Below are 18,324 nucleotides of genomic sequence, written 5' to 3' on the forward strand. Positions count from 1 at the left end.
ATAAATAACATCTCCAAACTCTCTTGACTCAGCAAGGACAGCTGCACAATAAAATGTAAGTGATAGGGGTTTGATCAGAGCTGGAGGTTGAAATGGTTTTTGTGGCAGGGCCATGCCATCTAAAGTGGGCAGAGAACTCTGGGGGAAAAGATATAATATTTGTGTTACTGAAGCATCATTGTTCCCCATAGATTCAAGATACACTGGGCTAGATAGCTATGTACTCTAAAAAGCTCCCTCTTATCAGTACCCATTTACTCCGCTCATGTTTGCACAGATTTTATTCAGGTGACAGGTATGGACAATCCTCCATTCGTAAAGTCAAATTAAGGCAATAAATGCCTGTGGTCAACATGTTCTGTACAGCCCCTAGTATCAGGTTACAGGATTTCTGGATTCTTTATTTCTTTTGGTGCAATTTTAGATCCACCATTGTACATTGGCTACCACGTGTAGCTTTTAATGTTGCTGGAGACATATTTTTCCCATTTCATCGATGTACATAGTCCCTTTAGAGCCAGGGACTACTCGAGTAGTTTTTCCCTTTCCTTGTGACACTTTTCATTACTTTGCATTAGCAAAAAGCTTATGCAGCATAAGTGTAATTACAGTTTATGTCACTATTTTGCTTATCAAATTCAAGTTCCTTGTAATTCCTTATCAGATTTAACTTTGGCTTAAAAAAACCTGATCTATTCAAGTGAGATCTGCAGTCACCTGGGAAGGCAGAAACACTACCTGAAGCTACAATGTGACAATTAGATGAGCACCAAAAACTGCAAAATGTTTATTAACTATCTGAAACTTCAATATAATTTGTCGGTAACTTACTTCTACACATCTTATTTTTTCAAAACTATTTGATCTAAATACTGAGAGGGGCTGACTCAGACCAAATGAGATGATAAGGTGAAGTTATTGATATGATGTCCATGAAAGTTTAATGGGGAGATTCTGACTACTGAAACTGACATGGTGTGATCAGCTAGATCATTTCATTGGCAAAAATATCCAAACTACAAAAATACACTCAGTGCTCACACTCATTATCGTGTTACAGAGTGGCGCTTCTTCTCTAATCTTTGGCCGAGCACAGAGGCCAGCTCGAAGAGAGCACAGTGATCGGACAACAGCAAGAGTGTCTTTTTGGCCTTTGGGCAAGTTACTTATACAATTAACGGTACATCAGCTTTCTGTGTAGTTTTAGAGAAAGCGAACATGGTGGTAAATGCCAGCTAAATGTTTGTACTTTGCTGTTTGATAGTAAGAAAAAGTAAGTAGAGCTAAAGTTTGAAGAGATGTTAAACCTTGGAACGTAGTGAACGTGGGTAGTCTGGCATCCTGGAACCAAATCTACAATGGAACTGGCTATCGGAGCACAACCTTAGTAAGGACAAAGTACAGTAATTTGATAATAATATATTGGTAATGTAATGTTGACCTTGGTATGACCCTACAGGCTGGAGCTGCACTGATGAGAAACTGCAGCATATTGCACCAAGAGAGAATGACTGTCTCGATACCACACTCAAAACATCCCAGACCTGACAAGACTCACAGGTATGCAGTTCACACATCACCAGGCCATGAAAGAACATCATCATACCGTGTGGCAGTAGCACTATTACTGTATGTATGCATTCGTTACCAGAGCTCTGGGGAACTCCAAGTATTTTAAAAGAATAGAAAAACTGCTGCGAGAAGTGTTTCAAGGGAAAGTGAAAGTATTTCAAAACAGTCAAACACTGTGGCTGTTAGCTGTGCCGTGATATTCAGAGTGAGCAGATGTATGGCAGGCTGACTAATGCCTGGCTATGTATCTAAAAAAAAAAAAAAAAAATGTTAGGCCACTACAAGCTGAGATTCACAGAAATGTGGGAATGGGATGGGGTAACTTTAAAGCAAAAAAAGGGAGCACTAACAAACCATCATGCACCCTGTGAATTCGCTCAGTCTGTAGCAGATAATTATGATCCTTTTATTCTGCTCACTGTTCTCTTCCCAACCGTTATTAATCCATTTTAGAGAGAGAGAGAGAGGACATCATGACAGATGGGATACTTCTTGTGCTCGTGTCCTCCCACTCCAATTGCAGCGACCCATCCATACCGCCCAGGGGGCCATATGTGCTCTACTCCTCCTTGGAGGAGTGCAGGGTAGGGACGTGGAGACACGCCAGCTCGCAGTAGCCTCATTTCTAATACTTTGCCAAACATGCAAAACATAGGCTTTGTCACTATTCAAGACAATTAACCTACTTTTTTTTTTTTTTTTTTTTTTTTTTAAACAGTTTCTTCTACAGTAGGCAGTTTCAGATTCCAGATTAGATTTTGTCGGGAAGTTAACACGAAATTGATCATGCCATTTTGTATTGGATCCAAATCAAATAAACCATGTATCGTTTTCGCATTTCATTGCCAGAAGAGATGGTTTGCTAACTGGGTTACTCTTCCCAATAAACCAATGGGCATTTTTATCTTGTATTACAGTAAATCACATTGGATTGACCTCAGTCCTGACAGGCACAACAGGGTTCTACTGTGAAGAAGTATCTATTGGCAAGAATCCAGAGCTACTCTGTCATGTCAGAAAGAGCTTTTATGGGCCATTTCCAGAAACATGTGCCATTCCTACTGACCTCAATAGTGACCCCCACTTGTCAGTGCTACCCCGGAGCGCTGCTATTGAAGCGATAGTCACTCAGGTTGGCTGTTTCCTCTAATGTACAATATCTTAGGCTGAAGCGGAAAAAGTGGAGGAGAGAGAGATCGAACAGGTGAACTGCTTTAATCTTCAAGTTCTCTGTCTCGGCAGGAGGTCCGGCTCTACATGCTACAGTTTCTGTTTCTTGTCAAATACTAACACAGATTGGAAGAAAGTAAGGAGGTCAAAGGAATAACAAATTTTGATGCAAATACAATTTATTGAAAGAAATCAGATTGATATGTACATCCCATTGGAATGTTGCAGTAGTTACTTAAAATATTTGTTTAGCTCTGGCTGAATGAACCTTACTCAGCACATAAAGGATCCTATTACTTTTCCAGAAAAGGCTACAAGTTAATGTTTCAGCAGGAGAACTGCGCCCATTGCTGGTACAACTTCCTAATATTAAGGCCATTACAAAACCAGACTAACATAAATGACCCTCAGGGGCTTTTCAGTCTCATTTCATCAAGAGTGATAAGAACAAACTGATCCAGTCAGCTGGGTCCAATGTGTTAGATGCCGTTCCAGTTGGCTCAAATCTAGTTCTCTTTGTAGAGCATGTATTGCCTCTGGCATTTAGAATCCATTCACTATTCAGAATAAATTAAATAACATACTGTAACAATACCAAAATACAATATGTACATGTATTCTATTATTGCGGATTCTTATAATGGTCAAAAGAGATTTTTCAATGACATATCACAACTGACAATAAATCACACTCATGCAGACACAGCGAGCAGGGAACTAGTTGCATTTTTCTTGTCCAGAAGGTGACGGTTATGTAAATGCAGCGTCCTAATCTGTCAGTACAGTAGCACTCCTCCAGGATTGATATTTTGACAGCATCACAGACTTGGGCCTTCTATTTTTGGGAGATAGCTTCAACTGTCAGAAACATTGAACTGTCTTGCATCAGGAGAAAGATTATGTTATAGGGCATTTTCTTATTTAAGCTTTGAGGGTTTGATAGAACAAAGGAAACGCCTTTCATCCACTGGTTTATGGTTGCAACTAACGATTATTGTCATTATCTGTTTTATCACTCTCTGATTTGTTTAAATTAATCCATTAATGTAAAAAAAGTGAGGGCAAAATTATGAAAAATGCCAGATTATGTTCTATTTTTTTCCACAGGTAACATGACAGGTAATACAAATGACCTAATTTCCAGGTGCACAACACCCCCTGAGAGTTTAACAATTAATGCAATGCTTTTGACAAACTACCCTCTCAATGATCTTCTGGCAGAGGGGCCGTTAGCACGAAAAGGCTATTGAATATTGATATAACACTTTTCTCCTTATGAGTGCACTGTCAAATGCAATTTACAGAACAGTGGGGCTGTAGTCAACCAAAGAAAATCTTGGTCAACTGAAATTGTACCTTCTCTTCAACCAATCAATTCGTCGTGGGAAAAACAAATCTGCATGTTATTTCTAGATTAACAGCCACAGTGCACTGAGTGCACTCTATCTGGGTAGCCCAGGTAATCGAAGGCTATTGATATAGAGCATTTCGCCTTTGTTCAGCCAATGAGAATTTGGTTAGACGAGTAAATATCAATCAATATGAGATGTGATCGCTCAACACATTCCGAAACATACGCTTATATTTTCAGAATTATTATTTTAAACTTCACTGGATGAAAGACATTGTCTAGTCGCTAGTTGTCATTACATACTTTACACATTCACTGAACTTAGCCTTCACATGTGTTGCCACAGACTAAATGTTCCCATAGCAGCAGGCATCTGACCCAGTGATGGCCCTTATTCTCCCCAGCAGATGCAGAGAGTGCAATTACTGCTCACACAATTACTACACCTCACAGCGGGCTGTCGGATTCAGATTCTGTCTAACACATCTCTAACAGAAAATCTCCAGAGCTCTGCAGAAATGAGGGTATCCTCTTTTGGGGTATTTCAAGCTGTCATATTGGAACTTTAAACCCAGAAGAAGTGGGGATTTTAGTGTATGACTGACAGCAGTGCATATGTAACTAGGGTATGGCTAATATTATCTAGAGTTACTGCAAAGAGTAATTTGGTCATTTGACTTGAAGACAGACTAAATAAGGTTCCGGATTCCTATAGCAGTCTTTGATATGAATTCATTTAAATAAGGCAATTCACGTTGATAATATATATAAAATCTCCTCTCGTTGAGCTTTGAAGGATTCAGGGCTATTTTGGGCTTTTATGGGCAGGTTCTCAGGTGGAACATTCACTGAAGGAATGAGGGTTTTCTCCTCATATTATTAATCAAACCAACAATGCATTCAAAGAAGCCACTGGCGCAGAATGTGCTTTTTTGCCTCTCAACGACACTCTGCTGACCGATTTCCCATCACTTGCTCTGACTCACCCCATTCCAAAGAAGCAGCACACTGACTTTATTACCACGGCACAGGCAGACAGGGACTCATAAAGCTGACGGGTGTGATAACTCGTCCCCTACCTTGTCATGGCTCAGAGAGGAGGATGGAACAAAGGTGTGATAGAGAAGGGCATGAAGCCATCATCCCACAGTGTGCTCAATGGGTTTTCCCAGTGACACCCTGTCGCTCCAGATTTAAAGACTGAGGGGGAGGCCCAGACAGTGATGGGTGATGGAGTGCTGGAGACGAACACAGGTCTGATGTACCTTGGTGTTTACGTCTTGCCCTGCACGTCTCCGAAGAGCAGTTTGTTCTCTTGACTGAGGCACTTTTAAGGCTTGGGGGTGAGAAGGGCATTGGTGCTTTCTGACTTTCTTGTAAATCTTTTTTTCTTCCAGAGAGGGAATGATAAGGTGCATACTTTAACTTTTTCAGAAAGGTCCACTCATTTTTTATGTTAACGTCATTAATATTGAATCATGTCAAAATATCATCACTATTTAATGTGGGCACCTATCTTCACCTGCTGAGTTAGATAAACAGAACCTAGTCTCCTCTTCCTCTCAGGTTTGATCTGAAATTCTGCTCTGTGAGATCAAAATCAAAAACCTTTACATACTCTACGTATGCACCCACGCTGACCTAACCCCTAGAGATTTTGTGGCAGTATGTGGCTACTTCTAGTTTTGCATGTAAGAGATAACAGTCATTATTCACATGACCACAAGAGGTCGCTTATAAGGGAAATGTAATAACAGGTAGTATTGCACATTTTTTAACATACGACCAATTCTGCTGTTTTTCTGGTGAGCACAAATTATGGCAGTCAAAGGAGCACTGCACACTATGTTTAAGGCTGTTTAAGGTTACTTTTCTTTTTATGTTCCCCAACAACTTAGACTATAGATTTTGATCTTGACAATTGTTTTCTGTTAAGATGAATATTAATAAACTTGTGTGACGTGTGTGATTTCAGTAAAGGCTTTAACTAACAGGTAGGGCTGTCAACGAATATTCTAAATTTGATTATGTAATCGAATTTAAAAAAAAAAAAAAAAAAGGAAACAGAAATTTGGCTTTGAAGTAACTATTTGTGAAACAATAAAATTAAAAAAAAGCACCTCTACCGGAGCTGCCTCATGAGTTCTCTCATGAACCTGGGCCGCTGCACTGAATGCACCGCATGACGGACAGAAGTTACAAAATGTCACTTTCATTGACTGAAAACGAAATGTAGGTCAAGCTAAAATGAGTTAATAATTCAACAGCAACCGTGCCGGAACGATGACAGAGAGTTCAGAACCCAACTTGGCCGCAGAGAGAGTGGCCCGCACTCAGAACAATCTAAAAAGCCCCGTTTTGGATATACTTCAGATTTTGGTCAGTGGGAGGCAAAATTGTGGAACCTTGAGATAAAGTTGTATGCAAACTATGTAAGGAGCAGTCAGCCTACCATTCCAGCACTAGCAACCTGAGGGCACATCTCGCACATATGCCCCCAAGTAGTTAGGTCTCTTGTATTAGTTTGCCCTGTTATGGAGGATACTATGCACAAAAATAGGTTTGAACCATTCAAATGTCTCTGTGTTTTCTTTTTTTTTTTTTTTAGAGGGAATAATTGAATGTCTAATTTTGACAGCGCTACTAACAGGTAAGAGTATTTTGAATAGCTGAATGGTTTAAGAGGCCATCACTGGTGGGAGGCTATCATCTCCTATTCACAGCTCTGTAAGTTTGCTCAGGGGTACTGTCGACCTCTACGCTGCCACAAACTTATTGCTGGTGTAAATCACACACGACTCCTGCCCTCTTGCCATGAATATTTAAACGAGTATACATACATACCAAGCTGCTTTACATCGTCTAGAATATTATTGCTTGCCTGAAGTTACGTTTGAATTATGCCTTTGTCTGAGGAAGCGCAACTTTGAATTTTTACATCTTCTGTATATCCAGACACATTTTCCAGACATATTAGATGAGAAAATATCCAAAAGGAATACCTGCCTCATACACTTGATGTTGTTTTCTCCATGAGGTTACTGGGGACACAGAAGTGACGGGGTGTATCCACACTAATGCATCTCTGCTCACAGACAGATGACACACCTCCAGACCTATCTGTTCATTTACCTCCACAATCAAGATTCACGGCTCTATTTTCCCACTGCCCTGTTTGCCAGAGGTGCTCTGTTTTCTTCAGTGTTAAATAAATTAAATGGGCAGGCTGCCAAAAGCACTGCTCATTCCACATACCAGATATAGCAGCATGTCTACGTCTCGGGTATGTATAGAGAGAAATTTGGAGTGCGTTCACACGTCGCCTGCAAATGATTCAAAGTGACAGATTTTGGTTCCAGAGCTCTGCATCATGACCTCTATTTTTAAAAAGGTCAAGTGTTAATGTCTTTTTTTTTTTTGCAAGAAAAAAATGTTAATACTGGCTTTAAAAGGTATATTACCAAATGCACTACACGTAAATGCCGGTGCAGATTCCACACTCACGTGCACAAAAACAGTTGCTAAAGAATGTCACGGTGATGACAGAGTACAGTTGCTCTTCTAAATGAGCTGCAATAAGCCTTGTGCGCAAGTCAGCACAGTGAGCAGCAGAGACAGCCGAGCCTTGGCTCTGCATGACTGGCTCTGTCAACGGCAGCATACGGAGGCCTGGCGCTGGCCAGGTGGCTCTTACATCTGGCCCATTAGCTCTCAACCACTGCAATGACTCTCCACGCCACTAAGAGCCTGCTGAAATAATATCATCAGGACCTGTAAGTGCTGAAGGCCGCCTTGCCCATTGCCTGCTCAGAATAGCAAGTCACAGCCACACTCTGAATCTGAACTGTCAGCTCTGAGGCAGGGTCCATTTCAGAATGGAATATCTTGCAAAACTGTGAGGAAGCCGTACTGCTGAATTTATTGAGGTTTTAGTTCAATGCAGTGATACAATATTGATTTGGATCCAATTAATGTAGTGCTGGACAGATTAGATTAGTCAGAAATGTTATTTGATAATTGATTTTTATTTATCAAGTAAAAATGCATTTTCCAGCTTCCTAAACATGAGGATTTAAAGATTTTCTGTTTTATATCACTGGAAATTAAACAACCTTTGGATTTTGGTCCATTTGTCAGACAAAATAAAGCAATTTTAATATGTCACCTCGGGTTCTGAAAAGTTGTGATGAGTATTTTTCACTATTTTTTATGATTAACATCAAAATTGACCTGTCGATTAATCTAAGAATTTAAAAAAATTAAACAGTGCCAGCCTTTAAGTAAAGAGTTCAGATCAGCGTTTTGCTTCCTTTGGCCAACTTATAATGGATATAAAAAGACATTTACATTTTATTTATATGTTTCTTTGTTTTGCATCTAGCTAATGAAATCTCATTATGGTTGACTATCTTTTAAATCACTCACAAGCCAAATAAACCCCTTATTAAGTAAAGTTTGTTAGCATTTGAGTGTGCACAATAGCAGCCGTGCGACCACAAAAATAACAAACTGCTGAAGCTAAACTACAAAACCACAAGGAACACCTGTATGTGTTTTGTTCTTTTCTGTAAGATCAACAACATAAAATAAAGACGTTATCGTTGATGCTGCAAATGTTGAGTCGTGTTTTGCACTGTTGCAGCCGAGTTTAAATACTGTAAGTTTTTGTCTGGGGCCTCAGCTGAGATAATCCAGAGTCACGTTTCTCTCATGAATTTTGTGTCCCCGTCAGGTCATTGTGGTAAACACGTAAAAAGCGGCTAGGTCTTTGGCCTTTCCGTTCCAGTCTCCAGTCCCCTAACTCTCAGGGACAACTCCCCACCTCCAAAAGCATGCCTCTTGCCCTGAGCACTGCACCAAGTGAAACATTCTATCCATCAAAAGCTGCACTGCAACATATGAAGCAAAAAAGTGCTGGGATGGCAAATTTTTCATGCATATGATATTCGGGCTAGAGCACATCCGCCTACGTTAACCCAGGAGAGAGGAGGAGGGGGGCAGCTTTGAAGATGGATTACCAGATCACGTCATGAGAAAAAAGGCTGCTATGAGCAAGCACCAATTTCGCGAGAAGGCACTCACAGCAAGTAGAGTGTGTGGGGAGAGGTGCACAGATACTCACTGGGTACGAAGAGTTTATTTTCATGTCAACAGAAGAATACTGTGTATTAGTGTTGTCAAATACTTTAAACCCCAAGCTAAAAGACACTCTTTATTGATATAAATAATAAAAATAGATGTCATGGCCTTAATTATAGAGCCACGCACATATTCACAGATAAGTGGTGATAACACAAATGAATTTTTGCTTTCTCCTAGTTGGTTTTAGCAATCAATTTCCTTGCAGCAAGGCAACATTTAGCATTTTAAAAATCTTCACTTCAGCACTGTTTTATGACTGTAATTCTATTGACCAAAAAATTAAATGCGTAATTTAGGGCTGAACAGGCTGCCCAATTCATTTTACAAAAGGGGACACAAGCCAAAGGAAAAAAAAAAAAAAAAAAAAAAAGGTGATCCGTAGATTGTGTCTTAGTTCTGGTGCACGCTAGAGGATTTTCAAATCTTTAATGATTTTTGATATTTTCATCGTAAAAAATGCACAAACCAGAAGATTCAGTCAAGACGCAGGATCACACACTTAGGGTTTATACTAAATGATTTCAGAATGGATATTCCAGGCACTTGGGATCTCACAGAGCAAAATGAACATGGAAGTGGACTCTCGTTGTCAGCTGGTTGCACTTGTGTGTGCTACGTTTTGCACTGAAAACAAAAATACACTGAAAACAAAAATACACGAAATCAAAATGGTGTTAAAGTCATGGCTGAGATACTCTTGCATAGCCAAACTATTCTCCACGGTGCTGTCAGCACTGGAGAATAGTCCAGCTGCACCCATTATCACTCTGCTATAGGGGGGGGAAAAAAATGCTCTGGCTTGTTTGTATTTCTTTACACCAATCACAATCATCTTGGGAGGCGCTAAGCCTAGGATGCAGCGATGGTGCCCCTGCAAAATAGTGTCAGGGGGGAAACTTGTTTTGATGGAACATCTGCATGTGGGAAGGCAATGATTGTCATTAAAATGGCTAATTCCCTGCAAAGAAAACGCTACAAAAAACCAGTAAAAGATGTATGTCAACTCTAAGATTCAAAATCGGGGCAAGACGGTAAAATTAAGATTGTCTGTAAACCTCTCATGCCACAGGATCATTTGGGCAAATAATAGGTTCAGACCAGCCTTGAATCGGGAATTTCGGGAATGTCGGCATTATCAGGAGGGCGAATCGGACGCAAAAAAAAAAAAAAAAAAAAAAGTTAGACTTGAAATGATTGACTTTTCTCTCACTGGCATCTAGTCTGAAAAGAAAAAAAACAAAACAAAAAACACATTCATTTTTTTAAAAAAAATGCTTTTTTATCCTCTGATGACAAGGCACTGCTGATGAAGTGTAATAAAGAAGAAGTGTAATAATCTAACCAGTGTAATGAATGCCTGAGTCTCTGTCTTGCCAAAAACTGCATTACAGTGCTCCTAATGGTTTCCCCTGCCTGAGAAAAAAGAGACAAAAAAAAAAAAAAAACTATCTGCGGGCGTGCTCCCAGCAAGAGTGAATTAAGAGAGGAACTGTGGGAGGAGACTGGGGAGTCCAAGGGTGGGGGAAAAAAAAAAAAAAATTAGGCCCAGCAGGTACATGACCCCATTCACAAACCAGGGACAGGGGTGGTCATTATCATAAGCTCTCTGAAATGAACGACAATGCATCACATCCAAGGTTAGCAGTTGTCACTCAGCGGTGCTTTTTCATCTCAAGGACAGCATGTGGGAGAATGTACGAAGATGGCCGTAACAGCGGTGCGATTACACAACTGTAGTTTTACCAAAAACTGGCAGTATCCATTGAAAACTACATAAATGAACAACAAAGATAAATGGATGCAGAAATAGATAACCACTACTTTTATGCACATGTATTCCTAGGGTTGGCTTTGGGCATGGTACGGCACAGTTTGGCCATGATTCCTAAAAATGAGCAGATTACAGGTTGTGCGCATGAATAATGCAAAGGCTGCCTGCTTTCCTCATATGAAATGAGTATGTACCAACTGAGCAGGCCATTTCAATGTGTTTTCCAAATGAAAAAGTTTACAAGAGGCAGCTGGAAAAGGTTAAGGTAAATGGTTATTTTCCAGTCGAGGATGTACCCTCGGTTGGAAAATAACCGTTTAACAATCCCAATATGGATAGTCCAAAAAGTTTTTATGTTGCTAAACTTAGGGGGGGGAGCATTCTTATCTAATAACACACACACAAACAGGATAAAAGGTTAACGCCAGAAGTGATTAAAACCAATCCATTCAACACATTAACAGTCAGACTGCAACAGAACCTGCCGTTTTGTACGTCCTTTGGAAAGTAGTCTAAGCAAGACAAAGACTATAAAAAGGTCTGTGTTTTCTGGGCATCCAAAATAGGACTTTTGACAGCTGAGGTCACAAAATAAAACTCAGAACACAAACGATAAGCACATTTGGTAAAGTGTACTGTTAAAAAGCTGTCTAATTTTGAAAGATTAAAGTTACCATGACATATGGACATTCCACGTAGCAAGTGTCACCAACACCACATGACCATCTTGGCTTTTTCAACCATATGGATTTGTGCTATGGCAGGCCAAGTGAGTAAAAATACCCGTTTGACGCTTGGACACGGTTATGACTAATGAAAGAGAACAATAAATTCACTGTTTTGTAGCGAGCTTGGCAGCAACAGAGGGAATGTACATATCAGCTCAAAATAAGACAAATGCAATGTTTCCTCACATATGAATATTCCCGGGTATTATCTAAATGGCAGGTATATTTGGAAGATCAAAACCATAGCTGATGCAGACTTTCTGAAAATTCAGGTAAGCCCTGGTGCCAGTGCTTCACAGCCTTTTTAGCAATTGATTGCTACACAATCAAATAAGAGAGTCAGTACTCAAAGGAATTTTATATTTGTATTTATTGCTCACTTACTCTATGCATTGGCTCCCAATGAGACCTTATTCAAAATTGTGCAATTCCTGAGAATTGTGTAGTTGTTCAAACAATGACATCGGGCCAGACTGCCTACTTTCTTGGATGCGGCGCACTTTCCAAGTTTATTTTTATGCAGGACTTGAGCCTTGCAGAGGAAAGAATAGTTTAAATTTATGGGAACATTTTAAATTGGATGGAGTGGAAGATTTTAAACAACCTTGTGTGGCCTTAGTTTTGTCGCCTCTCCCACTGCCCTTATTCATGCTTCTCAGTACTTTTCTATTGTGTGATAACTATGTGCCTTCTATTTTACATTTACAATTTTTCTCTCTGATGGAAATCGGATATGTGCATCACACTCCGTTGGCTTATTAAAGTTAAACTTCAATATATCTCATGGTTTCGTTTTTTTGGGGGGATTTTAAATCTGGCAGCACTTACTCCGGGAGAAATTAGATTCAGGGCACCATGTCTTCGGGGTAAGAGGAGGACAGGACTATTTTCAAACGAAAACTTTCACAGCATTTTTGCATTTTTTTTTTTTCTTAAGAGGAAAGCATTACATGAGACTTGATTTTTTTAATACCAACTATGATTGGACTGGGCAAGCACACTATACAGGAGAGGAAGAATGGGGCCAAGGGATGGAGACTGGCAGTGTGAGGCGAGATCTTTAACCTGGCGAGTAAGAAGAATTGGTGGATGCGGACAATGTATTCAGAGGCCATCTCTGCCAGAACCCTGCAGCTCATCACGGCACAGTGGACCACTGTAGTTTGTCCACTGAGTCACGCTCCTGTGGCTCACCTTTTAAGGTTGTCCCATGGTTTAAAAATGTCACCTCAAAATACACTTAAGCACTCTTTAGCCCCTACAGCGATTCAGAGAATTGAATGACCCTCTCCGGTGGGTCCATATTCTGAGTCCTTTGGGAGTTGCATCACTCCTACTCCATCTCCCACAGACTGTGTCTCATTTTTTAGTTTTTCTCTACTTACCCAGTGTAACTCTGATATAGGCCCATGGGAGCATCAAGCATCACCGGATTCATGTAGCTTCCTCAGGTCAAGTGATGAGAAAGCGGTGCGAGGGTTTTCCAACTGTCTGCAACGTGATCAGTTCCACTTCCTGTGATGGAGAAGATCAGCATAAGCGTCTTCTGCAATTTGAACAGTTAAATCAAAAAGTTCCCTTCCTTCCACACTTAAACATTTTAAAGTCCTTCAACTGGAGTCCAATGTGGAAAGTCTCACTTGTTGTACACTAGACAGCTGAGGTGTCCTTGAGTTCTCGGGAACAATACTGAGTCCAAAGTGTAACCACACACGTACATGTGTAGACATGTATGACTCATCTCACCACAGAGCCTTGTGGCAACTTCAAAACATGGTAATAGAGGTCTGCACAGGGCGGGCTGGCTCTGTCCCACTATGGAGGCAGCAGATGTTGGTGGGGTGGCACAGATACCCCCCCCCTTTTCTCCAAGGCTGCTTGTGTGCATCTCGTGATGTGCTGGACAGTCTACTGTTTGTCTTTTACTATTTGTGGACACCGTTCACATTCGAAACAGCATTTAGTGGAATCTCTTAGATTCCAATAAAATTGCAACAATAACGAGAAACCACTCTGAGAGATGTGAAAAAAAAAAGGCATGACACAGAATACAGACTGTGAGCCGGTGGGCAGGCTCAGTACAGTGAATCGCAGATGTGAACAGCTGTGGTACAGAAAAAGCAGGAGCAGGCGGTGTGGTCCTTAAAATATGGATTGGGTTTATGTCTACAAACTTTGTGAAAAGGAATAAATCTATTTCTCACTTAAGCCCCAGTTCCAACTATTTTTTTTTACTACAGTTCGTTAAACCTCAACCTAGATTTGGAACCTATTTTGATTTTGAAAATCCTTTTAAAAAAAAAAAAACAACAACAACTTGCTTTTAACAAGTTTCAAATTTCATTCTCTCTAACCAACATACTTTTACCTTGTAAAATGGACTGAACAAGCTTGGATCCTTACTCAAACGGTCACGAATATCCTGTTCAGATCATTGGTTTCCTCCTGAGGTACGGTAACAACACATTAAACATTTATTCTATTCTTCCATCTAATTTCCCAATGCTAAAACAACAAATCTTTAGTACAATAATAGCTGTATTTTTATATTCCGCTATCTTGCTTGTCACCAGTCAGCTGTCTATGTCACTCTTCTGCTTAAGCTGTGAGGTAAACAACAAGAAAAGTTTCCCCAAACAGCAATATTCTACAAGATGAAGGAAAAAAATAATGCAGCTCACAGGCAGCTAGAGAGACAAGAGTATGAAAAGTTGAAAAGACAGTTTTCTCGATCATTAGGCAAGCTTTCAGTTGGCAACATGTAGGCAGGATAGGCAAACAGTTGTCAGACAAATTGGCAGGCAGACACTGCATCAGCAATAAGTCCATAAACAAGCCTTCGAGCAAAAATAAGATGATTCAGGCGCTTCGGAAATCCAGACAGCCTGACAGAGAGACTCTGCAGAAAAACGCTGCCTCCTCGCAGCCGCGATGCCGCCGAGCGAACCGGCAACAGCTGTGCAAGGCAGGTGGCGGGTAAGAGGAGCGGCCGCGTGGCGTGCGGAGGCAGAAAAGCTCAGTGAGGACACGGCGCGGACAGGTGGGGCGCGACACTGACATCTACACCCCCGAAGTCTCAGTTCATCCTCTGTCAAAAACCCCTACGCACCCCTGACACACCCGGCACAGGTGTTTTCACCTCAGCTGTTGATTGGACCTCCCCCCTGGACTTGTGTGGGCGTGACTGTGCTTGATTGACACCTCTGCCAGGACAAGTTACACCTTGTGTAACTTTGGAGATGGACTTTGGTGACCTCACGTAGTTCCCACCATGAATACGCAAAGTTCCTACCCGTGCTAATCAACCATAACATCTCACACCTGTGTGTGTGTGTGTGTGTGTGTGTGTGTGTGTGTGTGTGTGTGTGTGTGTGTGTGTGTGTGTGTGTGTGTGTGCGCCCTGTCGGTGGGACAGAGGGACGCGGTTGACCACCGCTGTTTAACGAATGTTTCCCCAAACGGCTGTATCGGTAAAAAAAAAAAAAAAAAAATACGCCTAGGTAACATAGATATCGCGGCCATTTCGCAGTTAATTATGGAGAGAGGAGGGGGGAACAAAACAAAACAAACAAACTCACCTGTTGTTGAGCTGCATGGAAGTTCAACCACAGAGACGTCTCTAGTCCAGTTTATTTTATTTTCCACTTCCGCTGAAATTCCCGCGGCACGCGAATGTCCCTTCTCCGCGTGTCTCCTGGGACGTTTTACGGTGAAAGTCGCACAGGCTCCTGCGGGAATGTTGCCAAACTTCCCGGGACTCCTCAGGTCACTGTTTGTCAACAAGCGTCAGCTTCGCGACCGTGGCCGATAGAGGGAGCGCGTGCGGCGCCGCACGAGCTTAATCACCAAGCTCAATCTTTTTTCTTTTTCTTTCTTTTTTTTCTTATATATATATTATATAAAAAAAAATATTTGAAATGAGCTAATAAATTTGTATCAACTTTAAAATCGGTTATTGGTTTTCATTGGCTAACACCAATAAAACAATGGGATTCATGAGTGACTGATCAAACAATTAGTGACCGTAGCTTATTGTTAGGGAAACATTTAGACATTCAGCCACTGTATTCCGCTCTTTTAAAAAGTAAAATGTTAAATTCGATTTAGTATTTGTTATCAATACCGGGGGGGCACAATGCGGAAGTTTGACCTCAGACTTTACTCAAGTTTTTTCCCTTTACGTGAGGCAGTAGTACGGTAGCCTTTGTAGGACATGCGTAGCCATTAAGACAATACTAGCCGTTTCCGGCGCCACTGGTCAAGTCCAGCAAATGGCGACAACGCCACAAACAGCTGTATCTCTCACAGCAGCAGCAGCAGGCCCTTTAAGAACTAAGCAGAGCATAGGCAATGGAGTCACGACAATATTTTGTTATGTTTTTGAAAAATAGGGATGGATATACAGGCGGCATTTATGTTGAATCTAAATGGTTAAAGTGAAATAAACTTTTTTTTTTGGTCAAGTCCCAGGTTTGTTTTGTTTTCTAGTGGATCCTTCCGCAAAGATGAGCTGTTGCGTGGAGTGCGTATGCGTTTCTGATTCAATTGCTGAGTTAAGTGTGACAGTCTTCTCTTGTTGGTGTTGAAGCTCGCTGCACTAAGTTAGACAACAATACTGCCTGTGTGTTAAGCACAAGCCCTCAGTGCCCGTAGCCCCACTCGGATTAATAATCAGCAGCTGGCACTGCCACTGCTGATATTCATGAAATTCACTTCATATTAGACCAGGAAGGGTTAAGCGGCAAGTTGATGTGCAGACGACAACTGGGATTTCTCCCTTTTCAGTCCCTCTCATATTCGTATTGAAGATTTTATTAAATCACTGGGATGCGTCATTAAAAATAAATATTTCACAGCTTGCTTTAAAAAGTGTAGATTGTAGAGTCCATGACACACTTATATTGACATTCATAATTTAACTTAACATTTAAGCTATCATAGACAGTTTTAAATATAGGTCAGTTCTCCCTACGTTTATTGATTAAGTCTTGGTCTTGGGTGTGTTCTCAGTGTGAGGTGATCCCAACTAACCTGAGTCTGGACCCCTTTTGGTGTCCATCCTGCCCAAGTTTTTCTGTGCCAGACTCCCTAGGAAGTTTGAAAGCATTCGTCTTTCACAAGCTGAAAACCTTCAATAATGTATGATTTCAATAATAGTGTACGGCTCGGTAGATTCATGAGATTCTGTGAAAATTCAAAAAGATACAACTTAAAAACCCCCGTAGCTGTAGTTGCACCATATTGTCATGCAGTACTACTTTACTGTGATCTTGTGTCAGATTTGACATCCCAACAAAGCAGCTTGAAGCTTGTAAATTTCCCTCCCAAGAGAGCCTATCTAATCAGGTTTGCTCTTTCTCTTTGTTTCGGCAATGTTCTGCCAAAACAGCACAGCAGCAGGGTGTCGTTTTGATTAAGGAGACCACCCTTCAACTTGAGGATGCTGTGCTCAGGCCCCCGTGCTGGAAAGCATCTGTCCCATTGTTGTGCGTCTCTGAGCAACACGGTGAAACCTCCACTTGCTGAAGGGGGATCTGTTCTCTTTGCCACCTGGGGAGAAATTTCCAGCGAGGTCTCACAGACTTTGGGGAAATGAGCACGTACTCTGAAATGTAGATTATAACTGGTTCTGCAGCATTTCGGCACATATCCATCAGGAAAATCAGTTATTGGCTACCTTTGTTTTTCAAGAAGCCCAATTGTGCGCTGCCATTTTTGTCCTCTGTACATGAAACTGCGAATTTGAGCTCCACCTCCATGACTACAACCGTACTGAGAAACATAGAAATAACACATTTTCTAATTGAAAAAACCTAGATCACTATACTGTATCTGCCGCATCATCATGCCAAACAATCCTCTCGAGACAGCTTTGCTTTCATAATTAGCAGCTCTCTTCAGATGACAAAGTCATAAAAAGGGCTGAAAAATCCGGCTGATCTGACGGGGAAAGGAGCAATGGTGGCTTGTTAATTCATAATCACCCTGAATTAATGATTGAGTGAGACTGAAAGGCACAGGGCATATGGAAAAGAGAGGGCTGCAGATGCTCCCCAGCGCCTGGGGGGCTTCGAGGAATGGGAGCAACTCAGTGCCTTGTCACACACAAACACGCCTGTATGCCTTCCCATAAGCAGAAAAACACACACACACACACACACACACACACACACACACACACACACACACACACACACACACACACAGGCAATCCCAACATGAACACATCTCTGATAAGGAAATGGTTTCAGTTTTATTCAGCATTCAGACCACATCCACCACATTTTTTTTTTCACTTTAAATCTTAGTGGTTTGGATTCTGGGCAGCCCAAGGAGACTTAAATAATGAATAGATAGATATTTACTCCTCTCTGGACAGTAAATTGCAGAGGGAATTCTTGAAATAAGGTCCTTCCCTCTCCTTTCCTTTGTGTTGACATTGCTGAACATATAAATTCAATTAATCAATTACCTGAAATGCTTTCTACGTGAGCTTTTCAGCCATTCACTCCGTATCTCTAAACTGGATCGCAGGATGGTAAACAGACGCCACAAGTATTTGGCAATTGAAATGAAAACTTTCTTTTTCG

The 18,324-nt window shown here is 41.0% G+C and overlaps 1 protein-coding gene across 6 annotated transcripts in view; it reads right to left on the reverse strand.

The window, feature by feature from the left end:
• LOC120797900 (interleukin-1 receptor accessory protein-like 1) overlaps positions 1-15,533 on the reverse strand; it is a 288,213-nt gene extending 272,680 nt beyond the window's left edge. For 2 of the 6 annotated variants that reach the window (XM_040141657.1, XM_040141658.1), the window contains exons 1-2: positions 15,313-15,533; positions 13,120-13,249 (exon numbers count right to left, since the gene is read on the reverse strand). The gene's annotated coding sequence lies outside the window, so the exon portion shown is untranslated. Of the gene's footprint in view, positions 1-13,119; positions 13,250-14,102; positions 14,180-14,415; positions 14,749-14,843; positions 14,977-15,312 lie in introns of those variants that run through there. The other 4 variants (XM_040141662.1, XM_040141659.1, XM_040141660.1 and 1 more) reach the window with 4 other exon arrangements.
• Between the last annotated feature and the right edge of the window lie 2,791 nt (positions 15,534-18,324).

This window comes from Xiphias gladius, chromosome 13 (genome assembly GCF_016859285.1).
Source record: "Xiphias gladius isolate SHS-SW01 ecotype Sanya breed wild chromosome 13, ASM1685928v1, whole genome shotgun sequence".
NCBI classification, from domain to species: domain Eukaryota; kingdom Metazoa; phylum Chordata; class Actinopteri; order Istiophoriformes; family Xiphiidae; genus Xiphias; species Xiphias gladius.